General features: G+C 46.0%; 1 long non-coding RNA gene across 1 annotated transcript; it reads right to left on the reverse strand.

The window, feature by feature from the left end:
• Positions 1-612: 612 nt before the first annotated feature.
• Positions 613-11,575, reverse strand: LOC110295461 (uncharacterized). Its single transcript, XR_002378070.2, has 5 exons — positions 11,472-11,575; positions 8,421-8,470; positions 2,376-2,437; positions 1,671-1,796; positions 613-890 (listed from the first exon to the last, which is right to left on the reverse strand). It is a non-coding gene; the product is annotated as an uncharacterized LOC110295461 (long non-coding RNA).
• Between the last annotated feature and the right edge of the window lie 8,827 nt (positions 11,576-20,402).

The raw sequence follows: 20,402 nt of genomic DNA on the forward strand, positions 1-20,402 counted from the left end.
GCAGAGAAAGACTGACCCGTAAGGTAAGGAGCTACTTCCAAAACAATGCCCTTGGCTCCTGACAAAGGCGCGCGCGCTCGAGATGTTGTTTAGGCAACCATATGTTTATATATGATAGTTACTTTAGGGGTAAGTTCATCCTGGAGCACACCCAGTTTAAAGTTCAAGAGGGAAAGATGCTGGATACAAACCAGCCCGGGAAATCCGGCATTCTCTTTTGGCCTCCACTGGAATTGCATGTATATAATATACAGACATACATACATGCAGGTAAACTTCCATATATATACCAAAACATATATAGACATAAAATAAGACTGAGTTTTGAGATCTACTGCCCAACATGGTGATTATAGTTAATAATGATGAACTGCTTCCCCTTTAAAACTGTGAAGAATTTAAAATTTCAAATGTTGTCTCAAACAATACATACACGAGGAGATGGATTTGCTAACTAGTGTGATTAAATAATTTTATATTGGACACTCCAATTCTAACATGACCTTGTTCCTCTTGAGTCTGCATAATTACAGTTGGTTAAATCTCAATGGCAAAACAAATAAAAGCACATGACTTTATTTGTAAAACAACAACAACAACACCTTGGCAGATGCATTTAATGAAGATGAGGCTGAGTGTGATTAAAGGGGCTGTTGATCCAATGACGGGGGCCCTAGTAGGAAGAGGTGATGGAGCCACAGGCGCATGCGCAGCGCCAGCCACTGTCGGGATTGAGGAGAGGTGAGGAGTGTCCTTACTGGAGCTGCCATGGAGTGTGCCCCTCTGACCTTGTCACTCTGACACCTGTCCGGTGGAACTGTCCTCTTAGGCTGCTCAGACTGTGGCACGCGGTTAAGGGAGCCACAGGAAGTGGATGCACATGCGGCTTCCTGTGGTGAGTACAAATGGTAAATGGGGTGGTAGCCCTCATATGTACAGTGCTTCCTAATCCCAGCTCCCAGGGCATCCAGCTTTTTCCGCGACTTGAACGAGAACCCAGTTATTCTTGGATTTCTGCCTGCTCTTCCCACAGCTACCTTGTTCAGCTCAGACATTTGTTTGTTTTTTTACAGGTGGGAAAGGCGGGGCTCTTAAGGAAACTGTTCAGCCTTGCTCTATGGCATCCCTTGATGATGGGAACTGAAAGGCCTAGGACATTATGATAAACAGCTGTGTCCTATGAGCTCTGTCATGCTTGTGCCTCCACCTTCCCGCCTTGTTCTCTGCTACCGGGACCCCATTCTCAGCTGCCCACCACCACTCCCCAGCCATAGAATTAGATCATGCTATCGTGATGCCAATAGCTAACATTTGTTAGGAGGTATTGATGTCACACAATCTAGTTAGTGACTTACAAATTCAGAGTCCTTTAACCCTGTGTTGTTAAAATTCTTTCTCTAGGGGAGACAGAAACAACATCTGCCATTCTTTCTGAGATCCCAGAGACCAACTGAGGCAGGACTCACTAGAGTTCAGCCTGTGAACCGATGAGTTTCTTGGGCTCAGTTACAGAGTAATGGGTTAGGGGTTAGGGTCAGGGGCATGGGTGACTTGAAAGTAGCTGCACTGGAGAGTCTGCACCAGCAGGAATAGGGGTTCCCCATGGCTGGGTGGGTCGCCTCCTCATCCTCCCACACTTATGTCCTTTAGCCCTTCCCACTAGTCCATACACAGTTAGGCAGAAGTGTATGCAACTGGTTGGATAGTCATGGAGAGGTCCCGTGGTCCGCTCCAGCCCTCCATTCTATAAGTCAACAGGCTCCGATGATCTTCTGCGAGCAGGCCCAGCAGAATTCCTGAAGATGGTAGCAATTTGGCTCAGAGGATAGCCTTCTACAATAGTACCCCTACTTATAGACGAAAAGACAAAGGCTCTGAGGTTAAGCGACTATCCCAAGATCACACAGTGAGCAAGCAGCAAAGGAAAAACTGGAATTCAGACAGTTAAACCACAAAGGTCCTGCTCTTACTTGCCCGAGTCCCAAAACGGCAGTTTTATATAGTTCAAATGAGTATATACTGAGCAGACTGGCCTCAATACTATAACAAGTGCAAGATGCTGGGGGCCATATAATTTATTTATTTATTTATTTATTTTCCTTAGATGTCATGCATAATGCACCAGGTGTGCTATCACCCAAAGTGAATAGACTTGGAATTGATAGGTCTTAATATGAAGCTTGACTTTGCTATTTACTAACCAAGTGTATATGAGTGCATATCTGCATGTGTGTGTGTGCATGTTTTGTGTGTATAGATATGCATGTGTGTATGTGTGTGTTTGAGAGGAGAGAGAGACAGAGAGACAGAGAGAATATGTAGGTCAGGACACAATATGGGGTGAGGGGGGGTGGCATTCTTCAGGCACTACCTACCTTCCAAGTGCTTTTATGTACAAATCACCTCTTTCCTTTAAACTTCAGCTTCAGTTCTGTGTCTGTTATAGGTTGTAAGGAATAAGTAAAATAGTGTTATCAAGTGCCAAGAACATCAATAAATGTTACTAGCGAGAAAGAACACATTGAATCCATCATCCTGTCTCTCCCACTCAAGAGGAGCGAGCAGAGCCATTCATAAATGGCCCTTACACATGCACACACCGACAGATAGGAAGATAGCTTTGGCCAGCTGGCTGACCACAAGACGCAACTAAAATGAAATCCCAGTTCTTCTTTCTCTTGGCTCTTTTTGCTGCACAGGAGCAGGTATTGAACAGATTTGGGGACAATCCTTTCGTGTCAGGTGGTGACCTTTCTCTCCTGGAGAAGTCCATGATCTACACCTTTGTTTTCTGACTGGCTGAGACAAAGATATGACAGAGCAGGAGCAGCTAAGGCTGAGAGCAGAATCCATGATCGATGTCGGAGACGTAGGTAAAATAAAGGCATCTTGGGATCTCAGTACAGAGCAAGAGAGACAGGATGCTGGCCCAGGAAGAGGGACAAGGGACAATGGAAAGGGGTGTCCCAGCCTTTCCTAGTTGCCTTATGCTATAATTACTACAGAAACAAAAATCACTATGAAGTAAGATTTGCTCTCAAAACTGCCCACAGGGCATCTAGGCATTTGCTGTCTTTTTCAATGATAACCTTATTTTGGCCAAAAGAGCATTAGCCTGGAGTGACCCCATCTGAGTCATCTAATGAAACGAGAGGGAAAGAGATTAAATTTCCCCAGTTAACCCTAGAAGGAATGGCTAACACAGTTTGTCTTCTGTGTTGTTCTCAGGAAGTCCTTTAAGGGTGGGGCGTGGAATGGTACAGGCTGTCTGGGTGAAGGCCACTCATTGTGTGGTTTCTATGGTTCTCCCAGGTGCACCACCAGACACTGATAGCAAATCAGTTTACAATGTAAACAAAATTCAACGGCTCACAGTTCCAGGTTGGGGTGGGGGTTGGGGATACGTGGGCGGTGGGTTGGGGTCTTGGAAGTCTGGGAAGGGTCTCATGAAGCTAACCCCAAATGTGGGTAGGGTTCTATTCCAGAGTCTGCCCCCCATGCCTTGGCTCCTCTTCAGTTCTTAGAAAAGATGCGTATCACTTTGTACAAGTTCGACTTCTCCTCTTCCTCCCTCAGTAATTACATTGGGTGCATCTGGATAATCGACCACAGTTTTATTTTACATAATGCTGACTAGTAAACTGAATTCCACCGCCTGCCTCTAAAGGGGTTCTAGTAGGCCCCTAACATGGCTCCGACAGGCCTTGTCCTTCTCCCCAATTCCCTCTGCCTTGCTAAAAAACACACATTAGATCACATTCTAAAAGCTAGCCACCAAGATCTATTCCCTTATATGGCCACTTCCTTCTCCTGAGGCTGACCACCAAGGTCCAGCTATCAAAGTATTAAAGTCCAGCAATCAGAAGCCCCCTTTGGGTCACCTAATGAACATGCCCAGTTAAAATTAAACAACTCATCCTAACACAAGAGTTTCCCCCTTTCCCTTGATTAAACTGCCTCAGGCCATGTCTGTCTCCTCTCTGTCCAGAGGCAGTCCTTTGTCCCTCCTGGGTAAACATCCCTGCCTCCTTTCCCTTGTTCCTTTCCCCTTCATCTTCTTTCTCCTGTCTTTGTTTCTTATTCTCTGCCCTTTGAATTAGGGTTGTTATGGATTACTATCTGCAGGTGAGGTCAGGTGAAATCTTAATTAGTCAGTTAAGGCTAGAGCCTGTGATTGGGCAGTGAAAAAGAAGGCGGGGCTGAAAGTTTGAGTGGGGGAGGGAGAGAAAGGGGGTGGGGTGGAGAGGGAGGAGAGACAGACAGAGATGAGAGAGCCAAGATGGTACCTGAAGCCAGAGATGATGAGCTAGAACCACGTGGCCTGAAATAGCCACAGGTAGCTATGGATCTCTTAGAAGGGCAATAGAATAATGTAGGGCAATTTGTCTAATCTAATCAATTGTTGAATTCTTTTTGTGGCCATATTGGAGGTTGGAGATTTAATGTTATAAATCTGGCTGGTAAATTACAAACCTCTGGGGTTTTCATTTTATGGGGCTAGCAGGGGCGGATGGCTTGGGAAGTACAAGAAGTGTTTGAATCTGCAACCTGGGCAGACCACTGCTTGGGGCTCCTCATGGGGGAGGGGAGACCGCAGTGCTGGAGTTTAGCCGGCCATAACATGGATTGGTTTTTTGTTTGTTTGTTTTTTTTTTTTTTAATAATTACACGCTCAAGGGTGAAGATATTTTTTCTTCTTTTCTTTTTTCCTGTTTTGTTTTATTTGAGACAGAGTCTTACCAGATAGGCCAGGCGGGCTTCAAAATCATGATCTTCCTGCTTTCGCCTTTTAAATACTAGGATTACAGGTCTAGCCTACCACATTGGGATTTCTCCGAGTGTTTTTTTTTGTTTGTTTGTTTGTTTTGGTTTTGGTTTTGGTTTTTCGAGACAGGGTTTCTCTGTGTAGCCCTGGCTGACCTGGAACTCACTTTGTAGACCAGGCTGGCCTCGAACTCAGAAATCCACCTGCCTCTGCCTCCCGAGTGCTGGGATTAAAGGCGTGTGCCACCACTGCCCAGCGGTTTTGTTTCGTTTTTTGTTGTTGTTGATTTTGTTTTGTTTTGTTTTTCCTGGCTTTCAGATAGTTACCCTCATACTGAGGCCTCACGTGGAGACCAAAGCAAACCTTCCTGGTGTCTTATACTTATTCAGTGGTAAGGCCCCATCTCCAGGTTAAAGGATTAAAGGTTGGTGTGTGTGTGTGCGCGCGCGCGCGCGCGCGCGCGCGCGCGCGCACGCGAGCACATACATGCACACACACACACACACTCAGCTGCATCCACATATCCAGGTCAATATTCTGTGCTGGGTGCCTTCCTCTGTCTGCACCGAAGCTGGAATATGCCAGTTCAGACAGATGGGCTGGCCAGCCCATTCTGTATCTGCTTTCCCATCGCTGAAGTTGTAGGCTTGCACTACCTGGGTATCTGAACTCTGGTCCTCATGCGTGCATGGCAAACACTTTGTAGTGATTTAGCCGTATCTCCAGACCCGGGGGGTTAGGTTTTTAACTCAGGAATCTGGGGTAAAGTGCGATTTAGCCCTTTGCACTCTTGCTGATGTGTTGAATTTTCCATCCAGTTATTCCATATTAGACCCCACAAAGAAGATCCTGACTGTCTTTGAGCTTCTACCATGTCTCAGAATGGTTCCAGGTCTCAAAAAAAAAAAAAAGACTACTGAGTTGTTCTCCTGTTTGCTAAAAAAAACCATCTCATAACCACGATCCTTTAAGCCAGTGGTTCTCAACCTTCCTAAGGCTGCGACCCCTTAAAAAAGTTCCTCATGTTGTAGGGGCCCCCAACCATGAAATGGTTTTCTTTCTTTCCTTCCTTCTTCCTTCCTTCCTTTCTTCCTTTCTTTCTTTCTTTCTTTCTTTCTTTCTTTCTTTCTTTCTTTCTTTCTTTCTTTCTTCCTTTCTTCCTTCCTTTCTTCCTTTCTTCCTTCCTTTCTTTCTTTCTTTCTTTCTTTCTTTCTTTCTTTCTTTCTTTCTTTCTTTCTTTCTTTCTTTCTTTCTTTCCTTCCTTCTTTCCTTAAAGGTTTATTTATTATATATAAGTACACTGTAGCTGTTTTCAGACACACTAGAAGAGGGCATCCTTTCTTATGACAGATGGTTGTGAGCCACCATGTGGTTGCTGGGATTTGAACTCAGGACCTTCAGAAGAGCATTGAGTGCTCTTAACCACGGAGCCATCTCTCCAGCCCCCATGAAATGATTTTCATTGCTGCTTCATAACTGTAATTTTGCTACTGTTATGAATTGCGATATAAATATTTGGTATGTGAGATACCTGATACGTGTCCTCTGTGAAAGGGTCATTTGACCCCCAAAGGGATCATGACCCTCAGGTTGAGAACTGCTGCTCTAAAGCCATGGAGTCACAGACACACTCCCTCCATAAGGAGAAGTGATTAAGGCAAGGACAGGTGTGCTGTTGGGTGCTTCCTGGCTCTAAACAACTGTGCAGCAAACCAGCTGGGCAGCACAGGCCTTGCTCACACAGCCAGCCCATCAGCTGTGGCTGGTGAGACTCTTTCTCTCTTTCCCAGTTCATATGTTGATGAGGATGAAGGTATGGGGTGGGATGGAGTGGGGAGCTGGGCCTGAAATCCAGGTCCCCTGCCTCTGACTGGAGAGAGACCATTTCATTTCTCCGATGTCTTTCTCCTTTTACTTAAGAGCTCTCAAAAGCCAGAGACCCTGACACATTCACATCAAAGACCATCCCTTGCCACCAAAGGAAAAAAAATTGCAAGTGTGTTGTCTAGAGTGCTGGGTCCATTCTGTGTGGGAGCGGCAAGCCTGAGATGTGAGCTTGTGATCAAAGCTTTTGAAGGCCTTGTTCCCTTGGGTAGCTGTGAGTATGAGTGTTAGCTTACTGGTGATTCTACTAGGCTCCTCCTAGGGACCTACCAATGGCTTACATCATCACCTGACAACCCCAGGAGGTACACTAGGTATGGACTGCATATAAAATGACTGCCTGACACTCCAGCACACTCTCTCTCCAATCCCCTTTCTGTCCTTCTCTGTGCCCCATCCTCTTCTCTGTCCTCATGGCTTTGCTTCTGTCTATCTGTCTACATGTCTACTCATCTGCCTCTACCCCCTTTCCAGGTCCTTCTCTTTTATACTAGATCTGTTATATGACATAATTTCACAGGGGTAGACCTTGGCAAGGGACCATCAGGTACCCCCTTGCTGCATTATATTTCATAACAGTGAGGTTATAGCAAGAACTGAAGTAAAAAGGAGGGAAGAAATGACTAGGGATGCATCATCTCTGTGGTTGGCTCAGACCCAGGGCATTTTACTAAGAATGTCAAGTGAAACACTAGGGCATGCACACATGCATGCTTGTGTGCATGCGTGAAGGAGGTGGTCCTGATGCTAAGGTCCTGTTCCCCAATTAGTTCTTGGTTTGTCAGTAAAGAAGGCCAGGGACAGCCGGGCAGTGGTGGCACACACCTTTAATCCCAGCACTCAGAAGGTAGAGGCAGGCGGATTTCTGAGTTCGAGGCCAACCTGGTCTACAGAGTGAGTTCCAGGACAGCCAGGGCTACACAGAGAAACCCTGTCTTAACCCCCCCCCCAAAAAAAAAGAAGGCCGGGGGCCAATTGTTGGGCAGAAGGTACAGGTAAGACTTCCTTTTTTTTTTTTTTTTTTTTTGGAGACAGGGTTTCTCTGTGTAGCTCTGGCTGTCCTGGAACCCACTCTGTAGACCAGGCTGGCCTCAGAAATCTGCCTGCCTCTGCCTCCCAAGTGCTGGGATTAAAGGCATGTGCCACCACCACTCGGCCAGGTGAGACTTCTCAGGAGGAAAAGGCAGATGCTCAGGCCATGTAGGCAGGCAGGGGCTGGACTGGATTCTGAAAAGTCCCTGTGGCCATTTGCATCCCCTGTACAACTACAGCCAGACCAAGATTCCAGACTGTGAGGTTTCAGGTCACAGATCATCCCTATGTCTCCTGCACCTCATGGGGACAGAGCCATGTGCCTGGGGCTGGCAATGTGGAGGGGAGTTCTGGACATGTCACAGTGCTTGGCTTTATACCGAGATTTCTGCACACCCCGCAGTGAGCTCAGACATGAGGGATAGAGATATGGAGGCTGGTCTGGGATCAAGAAGGCAGCAACAGGAAAGTGGAGGACAGGAACCTTGGAGGATGCTGGGAGGGGCAGAAGGGGAAGAGTTGGGGAGAGTAAGCTGGCAGGGTTTCACTTTTCCCTGCATCCACCCTGTGCCCGGAGAATTCACCTCCTTCCTCAGCCTTGACTTTTGGGGACCACATGGCAGGCCAATGCAATATAACTGAAGCACAGGTCCTCACTGTGGTTGAGGGCGGGATTCTTCTTGCATTCTTACACTAGATCATTGTCCTAGGCCCTGGGAATGGTGTCCTTCACCCTCACCTTCAAGGTGCTATGTTGTAGTTTCCTTCCATCTTGAAGATATAGGATGTCTGCAAAAAAGGGAAGGGAAAAAACAGGGTATTTAAAGAAAGTTTGTTTACAGGGAGATAAAACAGCAGGATGTTCTAGGGCAAGTGGCACCCTCTATCTTGCAGGGAAGCTCTTTAAGACAGGAAATAAACAACTCATAATAGCTTCAGGAAGTTCCTGAAACTGACCAGAATCACCAGGCCCCACCCCTTTCCTTCCTGAGAGTACAGAGAGGAACTTGCAGACCAGCTGAGCTCCCTAGAAGAGATTCAGATCAGCTGAGCCACTTGGAAAGAACACTCTCCAACCTGTCAAGATGGCTGTAGGCAGTGCAGTGAGCTTCAGGTTCCCTGCTTTGTGAGCTGTCAACCTGTGTTGGGGTGGGCTTTGGTGATGGAGCTGTCTGTGAAACATTTTTGCTTTTCTAAGTAACCGCTCACTCTGAGTCCTATAAGCAGCCCAGTAAAATGCATTGGTTTGCTAAGTTGAACTTTGGTGATATCTGTTTGGTCTGTCATGGGTTCCCTATCTGGAGTGAACAGACATTTGTTCATCTCTTCACAGGAATCATTCCACAGAAAGGCATGTGGAGCAGAACGTACATCGGTTTGGGCATTCCAGTGAGCCACAGCTGAGCTGAGCAGAGCCTCAGTGACCGTCTGACCTGAGGGAGACAGTGAGTGTGGATTTAAGCCACTGAGTTTTAGAGGGTGTTTGTGACACGTGTCAAATGTCCTGCCGCCTTAACCCTTTCTTCTATCTTCTGAAATAGTTAATGCTGTCCATGGGTTGCCATTCATTTAACCCAGTCAAGTCCATTTCATTACCCTATTGCCAGACACCTTCTTTCTCAGACTTCCTTGCAGCTAGAGGCGACCCTGGAACTAATTAGGGCAGTAAGATGTAAAGTAAAATCTTTTTTTTTTTTTTTTTTTTTCAAGACAGGGTTTCTCTGTAGCCCTGGCTGTCCTGGAACTCACTTTGTAGACCAGGCTGGCCTTGAACTCAGAAATCCGCCTGCCTCTGCCTCCCAAGTGCTGGGATTAAAGGTGTGTGCCACCATGCCCAGCTGTAAAGTAAAATCTTATTTCTGGGGAAACATTTTCCTGATGGAACCAAAATCCCCCACCCCCTATCGTTTCTCCCTTTCTTTTCTCTGAGGACACTGGAGTGACTGTATGATGCTGAGGCCTGAAGCCATCCTGTCACCATGGACTTATGGGTTCAAGGATGAAAGTTCCGTATACACTGGATAAAGGAAGGCTGAAAAGATGGGGATGTCTTATTTGTGCTACTGAGCATTAGCACAAACCTTGGGAATGTCTCCCTCCATCCCTCTAGTACAGAAACTATCACTGTCCTTACAGAAACTTTGACTGCCGTCCTTACAGCTTAAACCACCAATGCCCACACTTCTGTTGTGTGTGGCAGTCCATTGAGTCCACTCTTAGGTAGCAAGGGATGTGCTCAAGATACAGAAGAGCAGTGTGGGGGATAAGCAAGGAGAATGTGTCAGGGCGCAGGGAAATGAATGTTGTTTGGGGCATCAGGAGCCTTCTGCTGGGGGGCAGTGTGGCATTGAATTAGCCAACCCTCTTCTGGCTGCAATGCCCTCCAAGGGGAGAGCCACATAACTAGATGTCTCTGAGAGTTTGCAGTTCTCTCATGATTCTGAATGCACGGGGAGGGCTCCAGGTACCCCAGCAAATATTCACCAGTGGTGTTGAAAGACATTGGATTATTTGTGAAAAGGGGCGACTGTCCTTGTTCCATAGCCAATGCTCTACTCTACATAGCAAATGGCGGGTTTCTCATTTCCATTTGACCTTGTGCCACCTCTGTGTTACCTGCTCTGGGGATACTCTGAGGGGACTCATGGAATGTCTCATTGATGGAAACCGTTTGCATGTGCTCACTGTTAGGAAGCTGGTGTTGGGGGCGGGGGAGGCATGCTGGCCTTATCATCCAAATGCCCAGAAATGCCCGGGCAGGTTTGACAGCATTCTGGGGAGACAATCCACGGAGGGAGGGGGGGATGTGTCAGGTTATTTAGCTTCTGATTTGGCAGAAGAGAACCTTGGCAGGACCCCAGAACTCCTGTTATTTCAATCACCAACACCTCCTGCCCATACCCTGCAAATCAAACTGCTACTCTCTGCGGCCCTCCTGTGCTGCCCTCCTGCGCAGCGGTGCTCCTTCCCGTTTTCAAGCCCCTCCCTCCTCCTGCTCAGTCAGTTGCTCTTGGTCCTATTTCTTGCCCCTCAAACTAGTTTTCTTTTGCTCCTTCTTGTTCTTCTCTACTGTGTTCTTTTCCTTCCACCTCTACGGCAGCCCTCTCCCTTCTTGCTCGTATACCCTGAGAAGCGCTGTGCACCTTTGTCTATTATCCCGGAAACCTATCAAGAATTCAGTCAGCAGGCAAGTGCTTTAATTGCTTCCACTAGTTTCTCAAACTGGAGTTCACAGCATGCGCTTGGCCTGCTTTTCTCAGACTAGTCCACATTTTAATGGTGAGCTGTGTTCTTGTATTGGAAAAGAAGTGCAATGGTTTGAATGAGAACAGACCCCATAGGCTCATATGTTTGAATGCTTGGCTCTCAGTTGGTGGAACTGTTTGGGAAGGATTAGGAGGTGTGGCCTTTTGGAAGGAGGTGTGTCACCGGGGGTGGGCTTTGAAGTTTCAGAAGCTCATGTCAGGTTTGGTCTCACCCAACTCCCCACCTCTGCCTGTTGCCTGTGGGTTAGGATGTGAGCTCTTAGCTATTGCCACAGCACCCTGCCTGCCTGCCCACCTGCCTGCCTGCCTGCCTGCCACCATGCTTCCCCCCATGATGATCATGGACTCATCCCCTGCAACTGTAAGCAAGCCCCCAGTTAACTCATCTTTTATTGTGTTTCATCACAGCAACAGACCAGTAACCAAGTCAAGTAGAATTCAGGAAGAAGGGCAGATGCCAGGCAGAACCAGGGCAGAACAGTGGAAGCCAGCTGAGCCGCAGAGCTGCGTTCACACAGACTTACCTCTTAGTACCCACTGCTTTCAGGCCCGTGACTCAGCCAGCTGCAGATGGAAAATACTTGGAAAAAAATTGTCCTGAACATAGACAGACTTTGATTTTTTTCATCACTTTTCTTGAAGAGCACAGTTTAACAACTGTTTAGGGAGCACAGTCCAGTGACTGTTTAGGGAGCACGGTCCAGTGACGAGGGAGCATTCTCATATTGACATTACAAGCCATCTAGAAATGACTCAAACTCTACACAGGTTACATGCAGGCACCATGCTATTCTATACAACAGACTTGAGCACCCTCAGATTTTGTCATTGGCTATAATTCCTGAGTCCATGCCCTGTAGATATGGAGGGCCACCTGAGACACATTGTACATTTGCCAGCATTTACTTGTCCTGCGTGGAGTTTCACGCTGGGTGTGGTGGCTTGTAACTGTAATCCCAGCACATAGAGACTGGAATCTGTAATAAACAAATTAATTAATTAAATTTTAAGAAGTTAATAATTCCCACTTTCAGCTCTGCTTGCCTCCGATCTCAAAGTGGATGTGTTTCATGCCAACAGGCTTCTGAGCAGCTGAAAGCAGACCAGTCACACACACATCAAACTTCGGTGCGACCAGCTATCAACCATATCCTAACCAATGAACAAAGTTTCCCTGGGCCGTCTCTAGAGGGCTCATGTCCAAACCTTTACTCTTAGTCTAGTGTAGTCTTAGCCTCTTTCTAGATTAAAAGCCTCCATCTATCCCGTTGCTGTAGTTTGAATATGACCTATTCCCCGAAGGCTCATGTGTGGGAAACTTGGTCTTCAGTTTAGCAGTTTTGAGAGGTGACGGGAACTCCCAAGAGCTGGGAGCTTGTGGGTGCTGCCCTGGGAGAGGATTAAGTAGCTATCAAGTAAAGGACCCAGGTTTGTAATTGGAAGAGGTTTATTTTAAAAGAGCAAGGTGGATTCCTCCCTGGCTTCTCTAGCTTCCTGTCTCACCAAGCGACACCCCTCCCCCAAACACATTCTCCTGCCATGAAGCCATTTTTCACGGTGCAGTGCAGGCAGGGAGTGAAGGGGCCTTTCCAAAGCCACCCCACACTGTTCACACTTTTGCCCTCTGAAAGTGTAAGCTGAGTAAACGCCTTCTTTATGTTATGTTATCCTATCTCAGCTATTTTGTTGTAAGCATGGCGAATGGACCAGTATCTCATGTCAGTTACCTTTATGGCTTGCACTTCCAGGCTCAGCAAGTTAATAAACTCTGCTTTCATTTTTATGCCTCTGCAGCTCTGGTGGGAGCTCTGTATTTTACTGCCGAGGAGCTCTGTAGGGAACCACGCTAACTAACAATTACTATCTGGCCGCAGCCTAAGAAAAGCTTCTGAATACTGTGAACAACTGAAAAACAAAACAAAACAAAAAACAAACAAACAAAAAAACCAAAAACAAAAAAACCCTCAACTCCAGCTGACCTAAACCCAATCAAAAGCCAAGAACACAGTGATGGTTAATATCCTCTATCAGACGGATTACAAGATTCAACCCCAAAGAAGTCCCAGTTAGGAATTTGTTTCAATGGCACCCAGCCAGTCCCTACAGTGGTTTCAACTTGAGTATTGTTTCCAGTTGTATATGGGGTGTCTGAGGTCTCACCTTTAAATTTTACCAACTGTTGAGGATCAAAAGTCAGGATTTTTACAATAACAGTAGCAACAACAACAAAACAACAAAACTTGTTACTTCTTAATTATTTACCACATGTGCTACAAAAATCTAATTAGTTTAGGCAGGGTCTGTGCCCACTCAACTCTCATGATAGGAACCCAGATCTTCTCAGAAGAATCTCTCCAGAATGCTAGCTAATCTTTTTTCCCAGTCTTATTAAGACTACCTGGGAGACTTACATTCTAATCAGGGTTTCTGTAGTACAACTTTGAACTTAGGGAATTACCTGAGTCCTAAGCACTTTGCCCCAATAAGAGAAACATCCAATGTTTTCCCCATAAGAACCCCTTTCCTCCCACTTCATGATACTATTGTATGTCTGAAGTGGGGATTTCTAATTTCTTTGGAGATACATTTGTGTCCTGTGGTGTTTTTCTGGATTCTCTCTTATGAGAAGATGTTTTGCTGAAGCAGACTCGTGAGAAAGCAGACTCGTGAGAGGACTCGTGATGTTTGGAAAGAGTTTAAGTAGAATCCAGCAGACAGTGAATGATGCTCTTGCATTGGTTCACTTGTGACTCTGTAGAGAAAAATGAGCCAAAGAGCTTCTTGTGGTATTCTGGCTGCTTCTTACCACTTCTGCAGAATTGTGCTGATTTGGCAGGGCCTTGAAGTTTCTTCTGGATCGAGCCACTGCTACAGATTTGTGTTTGATGTTTTGAAGTGAACTGCTGAAATCCTGACAATGAATGATTGAAATCACCCCGAAGAACTACTTCTAAACAGGTCCACATCCTCCTTGTCCTATTAACCATCTTTCTCCCCTACCTTTGATTGGTGGGCTAGAAGGGAGGTTGACACATTTAAGAACCCTTATTAAAAAAGGTTTTGAAAAATCTAAGCCTACGCAAGTCATTTCTTTTTTCCTTCCCTCAAACATTTGATAACAGGCTGTTGCAATTTGATTGTGAAACATCCTCTGTGGATTGATGTATTTGAACATCTGGTCTTCAGTTGGTAGTACTGTTCTGGAAGGTTATGGACCCTTTAAGAGGTGGAGCCTCAGTGAGGGAGGTTGGCCACTGGAGGTGGGCCTTGAGGTTGTATAACATGACTTACCTTCCTGTTGGGTCTCTGCTTCCTGTTCCTCTAACAGGTAAGGAGGCCAAGAGCCCCTAGCTCTACTCTCCTGCTGACAGAGAGCCCTGCTGCCATATCTTCCCCTCTATGATGGGCCCTGCCCCTTCAGACTATGAGCCAAAATGAACCCTTCCTTCCTTCTTTCCCTTGCTCTCTCCCTCCCTTCCTCTCCCCACCCCCTTCTTCCTTCCTTTACCTGTTTCTTGTCAGGTATCTGGTCACAGCAACACAAATACCAACAAGTGCACAGAAGTCTGAGCATAAGATAACTTCTTTTGATGATTACAGAGAAGCCACAGCAGAAGCTACCCACAGTGAACGCCTAGTGTCGTGTTGCTGTCTCTAGAATGTATATGGTATAACTCCTATATGCCCGGGTTGGGAGACAATCAGCACAATGGTGGTAATGATTCTTATTTCTCAATCTTCTGTAGAGTTCTTTCTCCTAACCATCTCCTGTGTGCTTAGGGTTGGTACATTGGCTATTGCCACCTTACCCACTGAGACTGAGAGTCATCATCAATAGTTGGTTCTGGCTGAGGGCTGATGTATGGGTGTGCATGTGGATATTTGAGTATGTGTGTGTGAGGTGAGAGAGTATTGTAGTGTGTGTGTAGGGGGAGATAAGGGGGCAATGCATGTACAGACGTTGAGGAGAGAGTGGGAGGGTTGGGTAGTAAGAGGTATGCATGGTGTGTGTATATGCATATTTCTGGGATATATGTACATATATGAATGTAGGTGTAGGGTATGCTGGTGTGTGTGTGTGTGTACATGTCAGAGTGGAGGTGCTGTGGGAGTGAGGTTGTGTGTGGGTGGAGGTTTTTGGTGTGTGTTTATATTGATGTGTAATTATGTATGGTGTGTGTGTATGTACACATGTGTGAGTGTCTGGGGGTCAATTCTCTTTCACATATTTCTTATCCTCTAGTGAGCTAGGATAGATTCCCCCCCCCCCAAGACGACAGTCTCAATATGCTTACTCTTGAACTTACAAGTGTTAAAAGTTCACAAGAGTGAGTCACATCCTTATGTTTCTCATATATAGTATTAATATTTTTAATCTACATGGGATTGCTTCCCTCCTCAATGGTTTATGTTCCCAAATGAAAGATACACACACACACACACACACACACACACACACACACACACACACACACACACTGCCTTTATACTTAATATGCCTTAAGCAGCACCATAGCTGGGCAGCTGCCTAACCTCCATGTTAGAATCTACCTCCTACCGAGTAATCCCGAGTTACCATTTACTAATTTCTATGTACTATCTTGGCCGCTGTAGACCCAGTTAAGCAGCCCTCTGGGCCGCGTCCTCTTGGCCCCCTTACATGGCGGCTCTGCTCCTCTCTCCTGTCCATACCCCAGGTATGGGGCCCCTTTATTCTCTTGCTTCCTTGCTGCCCCAAGCTTGGGAACCCTAAATCCCGCCTCTATCTCTTCTCCCCAGCTATTGGCTGCTGGGATCTTTATTTACCAATCAGAACTAACTGGGGGCGGGTTTCCAGAAGCTACTTGCAGATCCTCTTGTGCAAACAGTTTTGGGGGGATAATTAGCGTTAGAATACTAGTAGCTACTCCTTCTTCTTCTTCTTCTTCTTCTTCTTCTTCTTCTTCTTCTTCTTCTTCTTCTTCTTCTTCTTCTTCTTCTTCTTCTCCTTCTCCTTCTCCTCCTCCTCCTCCTCCTCCTCCTCCTCCTCCTCCTCCTCCTCCTCCTCCTCCTCCTCCTCCCTCAGAGGTGACCACCCATGACTCTATGTCTGAACCATAACTTCCAATCTGGGATGTCTTCTTGCAAAGTGTTCTGGTTAGTTCTAGCGAGCCTGCCAAACTGTTTTTACTCCATGCCTCCTGAAAGAAAAAGCAGAGGAGCGTCCTTGTCTGTTAGGAGAGAGCATCCTGCACCCCACTTTAAACTGTAGTGTGGCATCTCACTTTGTTACTGTATTCTGTATGCAAATCTCAAAGAGGTTTTGCTGTTGCTGTTGCTTTTTGTTTTGTTTCTGAGGGGTAGGGGCATGAGACATGGTCTCATTTAGCCCAGGTTGGCCTCGAACTTGCTATGTAGCTGAGGATGGCCTTCAGCTTCTGTCTATAGTTTGTTTTCATCTCTAATTATCTAGTGCTAGAATTATCAGTGTTCGGCACTCACAATAGCTTCTTGGTGATTTTTCTTGGTTCCCAGTGTTCTGGAGGAAGCTTTGGTGAGTAGTCAGCCCACCCCAACAACAGCACCCCCTACTCCCCCCCCCAGACTTTATTTCAGTATGATAGGGCAAGTTCAGTTTGATAATTCAACCTGTTCAGTCTTGAATTATCAAAGTTGGATGAAAAAACAGTTGTTTTCCCAGGCTCAGTGGCTGGTGTTGCAGTCCCAATGTCATAGGCAGGATCTTAGGTTTGGAAGCTACACAGCCTTTACCCTTTATGTAGCAGCAGCTTACAGCCCCCACTGCCTGACCTCAGTTAATTCCCTCTGCAGAAGTGGAGACAGATGAGTCATACGATTCTGCAACAGAGGCAGTGTCCTGCCGTCATCCTATCATCAATCAGAATGAACACCAGCAACTCTGGAGGGTTCATTGGGACCTGCAAGTCTCTGAGCATCAGGGACTGCAGGGGCTCTGCTGTAGACTACCGCTGCTCTCAGCTGGCCTTTGGTAGGCAGGCATAGCTGTGACCGAGGGCATGTGCACATATGGCTGAATTGTGCGCAGGCAAAGGTACATGAACCGTGACTCCTGGTGCTGGTGAGAACGGACCAGAGGAATAATGAGGCTGCTCCTGGGGTTGTGAGTGAGAGCTATGAAGTCTGGATGAGTGAGTCAGTGACTATGCTTTGGTTTAGCACAGTGAGTGCCAAGGGCGGGGCCCTGGCTTCAACCTCCACACACAGGGACCTTGAAAACTGGAGCATTGGAGGGATGACCTAGTGGTTAGAACCATGGCTGCTCTTGCACTCAGCATCCACGTGATGGCTCACAACCACCCACAACTCCATCTCCAGGGGATCTGATGCCCTCTGGCCTCTGGGCACCTGTACTCACATGCACTACACATCATTAAAATAAACCCGATCTTTAAAATACAACAGTGCTTCCTTCTTTGGAATGATTAGGCGAAAAGGTTTCAGTACAGCTACATACCGTTGTTTCAATTGTCTATTTGGTGTTTCCCTGGGGGAATGTTCTAAAATTTATTTTCTTTAACCAATATTAAAATTGTTTCTACTCTTCCCCTCCCCATCCCACTATTATCAACAGAGCTTAATGAATTTCTCTGGGGATTTAGGATGGCTCTTTATGTCCTTGGGGGGAAAAATCCTATGAAGGCAAGCAACTATGGGGTCATATTTCAAAATGTCAGATGACCATCTCCAAAGGTGAGCAGCAGGATTCTAAGTCAATTCTTCCCACACTTTAATTAAAATGCTATTTGCTCCATCTGAGATCCATTTTGGTCTGAAAATTCACCCCTTTTGACTTTCCAAATGACTGTTTTCCTTGACCATTTTGTTCAAGGGTTCACCTTTACCATGTGCCAGGTTCTCAGACACTTGGGCTTGTTTCTGGATTTTGTACTATTGAGCTCTCTGTTAATTACTGTGCATTGTCTTAACAGCTATACCTGTAGAGTGTGCTTTGATATTCAGTAAGACAAATACTTTACTTTCTGTTTGTAGATACACATTCTTAAACAAGAAATGTAAAAATCTGTTTTTCCTTGTCAAAGACGTCTCAAGATGCTTTCACTGGATTTGCACTGTATTTTGTATTGAAAGAACTGACATTTTTGCAACATGAAATACATGTTGGAGAGCCGGGCAGTGGTGGCGCACGTCTTTAATCCCAACACTTGGGAGGCAGAGGCAGAGGCAGAGGCAGGCAGATTTCTGAGTTTGAGGCCAGCCTGATCTACAGAGTGAGTTCAAGGACAGCCAGGGCTACACAGAGAAACCCTGTCTTGAAAAACCAAAATCAAACCAAACCAAAGAAGAAGGAGAAGAAGAAGGAGAAGGAGAAGAAGATGATTGTAGGTTTCCATCAATTTTAGCATCTTGTGTCTTAGTAAAATTTTGTCGTCTTCATTATAAGTCTCTCACATAATGTGCCATAGATATATAAATGTCTTAGTGTAGTTTATGCTGGATCAAATTTGGGACTCTCCTGCCTCAGCCTTCTCAGTGGTAGGATAACAGGATTGTACCATGTCAGCTTGGGAATCTATTTATTATTATTATTATTATTGTCTTACATCCACAGTGTGGTGGTAAAAATGTAATATTAATTGGGGGTTTCTGCCCCGCCTTAGATCATCCAGTCCCCAGATAAGAGACACAAAACCTTTATATTTATGATAAGCCTTTAAAACACCAGAGCTATACAGATATCTACTCTCTAAGCTATTAGTATCTACTTTCCTACCAATAACCCTGAGTTATAACTTGCCATGGTCCACCTTGGCCACTCTTAACTCCAATTGGCCAGCCCTCATGACCACATTTTCATGATTCACCTACCTCATGGCATCTTCTCTGTTTACCTCTCTCTGTCCTCTTCACAGAGATCAGATCCCAAGACTGAAGACTGAAGCCCCACCTACCTCTCTTCTGCACAGCTATGAGCTGTAGGCATCTTTATTGACCAATCAAGGATATCTTGGGGGGCAAGGTTACACAGCATCACTTGCTTTAAGCAAAGATCTCCTCACCCCTGAGGCAACCAGAACCAGTATTTAGCTTACAATACATAGTAACAGATCAAACCTAACACCCAGTTACAGCTTTCTGGCTTGCTTCATTGTTAGCCACTCTGTCTCAATTTCTCTACTTGCCTGACAGTTTAGGCCTGGGCACTGATACTAACTAGCGAGGGCTCTGGCTCACTCCTCTCATTGTAACTGTTCTGCAGGAGCAGGGATGTTCTAAAGAGAGCATCTAAGGCTACCAGACCAGAACAATGGTCCCCCAGGAACTAAAATGCCCCCCAGGATCTAAAATGCCCCCCCCCCCCCCCCCGTAATCTCCTTTTGAAGGAAGAAAACAGGCTGAAGCCTGGTCCCAGCCAGAAGTGGAAGAGATTCCACACCTTTATGACACACTGAACAAATCTCCCTTTCCTGCCATCACCATCACTTGTGGCATTAATTGGCCTATTGAGGATGATGACAGAGCTGCCATGCTCCCGGCTGTGACCACGCCTGTCCAGGCAAGGTCCATTCTCTCTGTCATTCTGCAGTCGGGACAATCAAAGCTCTGCTGCCACCGGTAATCAAAATAGGGGCTTGATTCTAGGTGGCTTGGGGCTAGCTTTGCTGGTCATGCCTCTGCCAGCAGGGAACATGAGCTGAGGCTGGGGGTTTGAAGCAGTTCTGGCTTCTCAATGGGCTCCAAGCCAAGATAGTGCCGATGTGTCTCATGGGAAGCTCCAAGACTCCTTTCTGGGTACACACTTCCAAGCTGGATAAAAATGAAAGATGCTGGCACCAGAAAGGCCTTCTCTGCTCCTACAGAAGCCACAAAGCTCCCAAGGTTCAGAGTTGACAGACAGAACAATTTCTAGGGAGTGAGGTTTGGTTTCCATTGTGATTTCTATCTCAGTCATTAAAATTCAAGCTTTAAAAAGAAAAGGCCCTATGAATTGTGTTTTTATAACCCTCACCAGCTATAGGGTGATTTATGACGGAAAGTTTTTGTTTAAATATTAAACATTAATGGTTTCGTTCTGCTCTTGAGAACCAAAGGCAGACAGTTGGAAATGGGCTCACAGCATGCTTTCTGCCCAGGTGGAGTTCTAGGTTGATGACTAAGGTGACCTTTGAGAAATGGCACTGGATCAGGAGTGGCTGCACCCCACCCTCTGCACACTGTTCCCACTGGGTCCTGGGCTGTACTGTATCCTAACAGCTAGGGGATTAATTATTTTGAGAGCAGCTTTTGAAAAATTGTTTGCCCCAAATGGCTGAAATCTGTGGTCAGTGGCTTCTTTTCTGTTTGATACCACAACACTACCCCAAGATTCAGAAAGCTCACCCTGCACCCCCTTCTCAGTATTGCTGTCTGGCATTGAGCTAACATCTGTATACATTATTCTGTTTTAAAGTCTTTAAAGTACCTTGAGGTCTATG

The sequence above is a fragment of the Mus caroli genome, unplaced genomic scaffold, assembly GCF_978045245.1.
Source record: "Mus caroli unplaced genomic scaffold, Mus_caroli_1 scaffold_4, whole genome shotgun sequence".
In the NCBI taxonomy this organism is placed as follows: domain Eukaryota; kingdom Metazoa; phylum Chordata; class Mammalia; order Rodentia; family Muridae; genus Mus; species Mus caroli.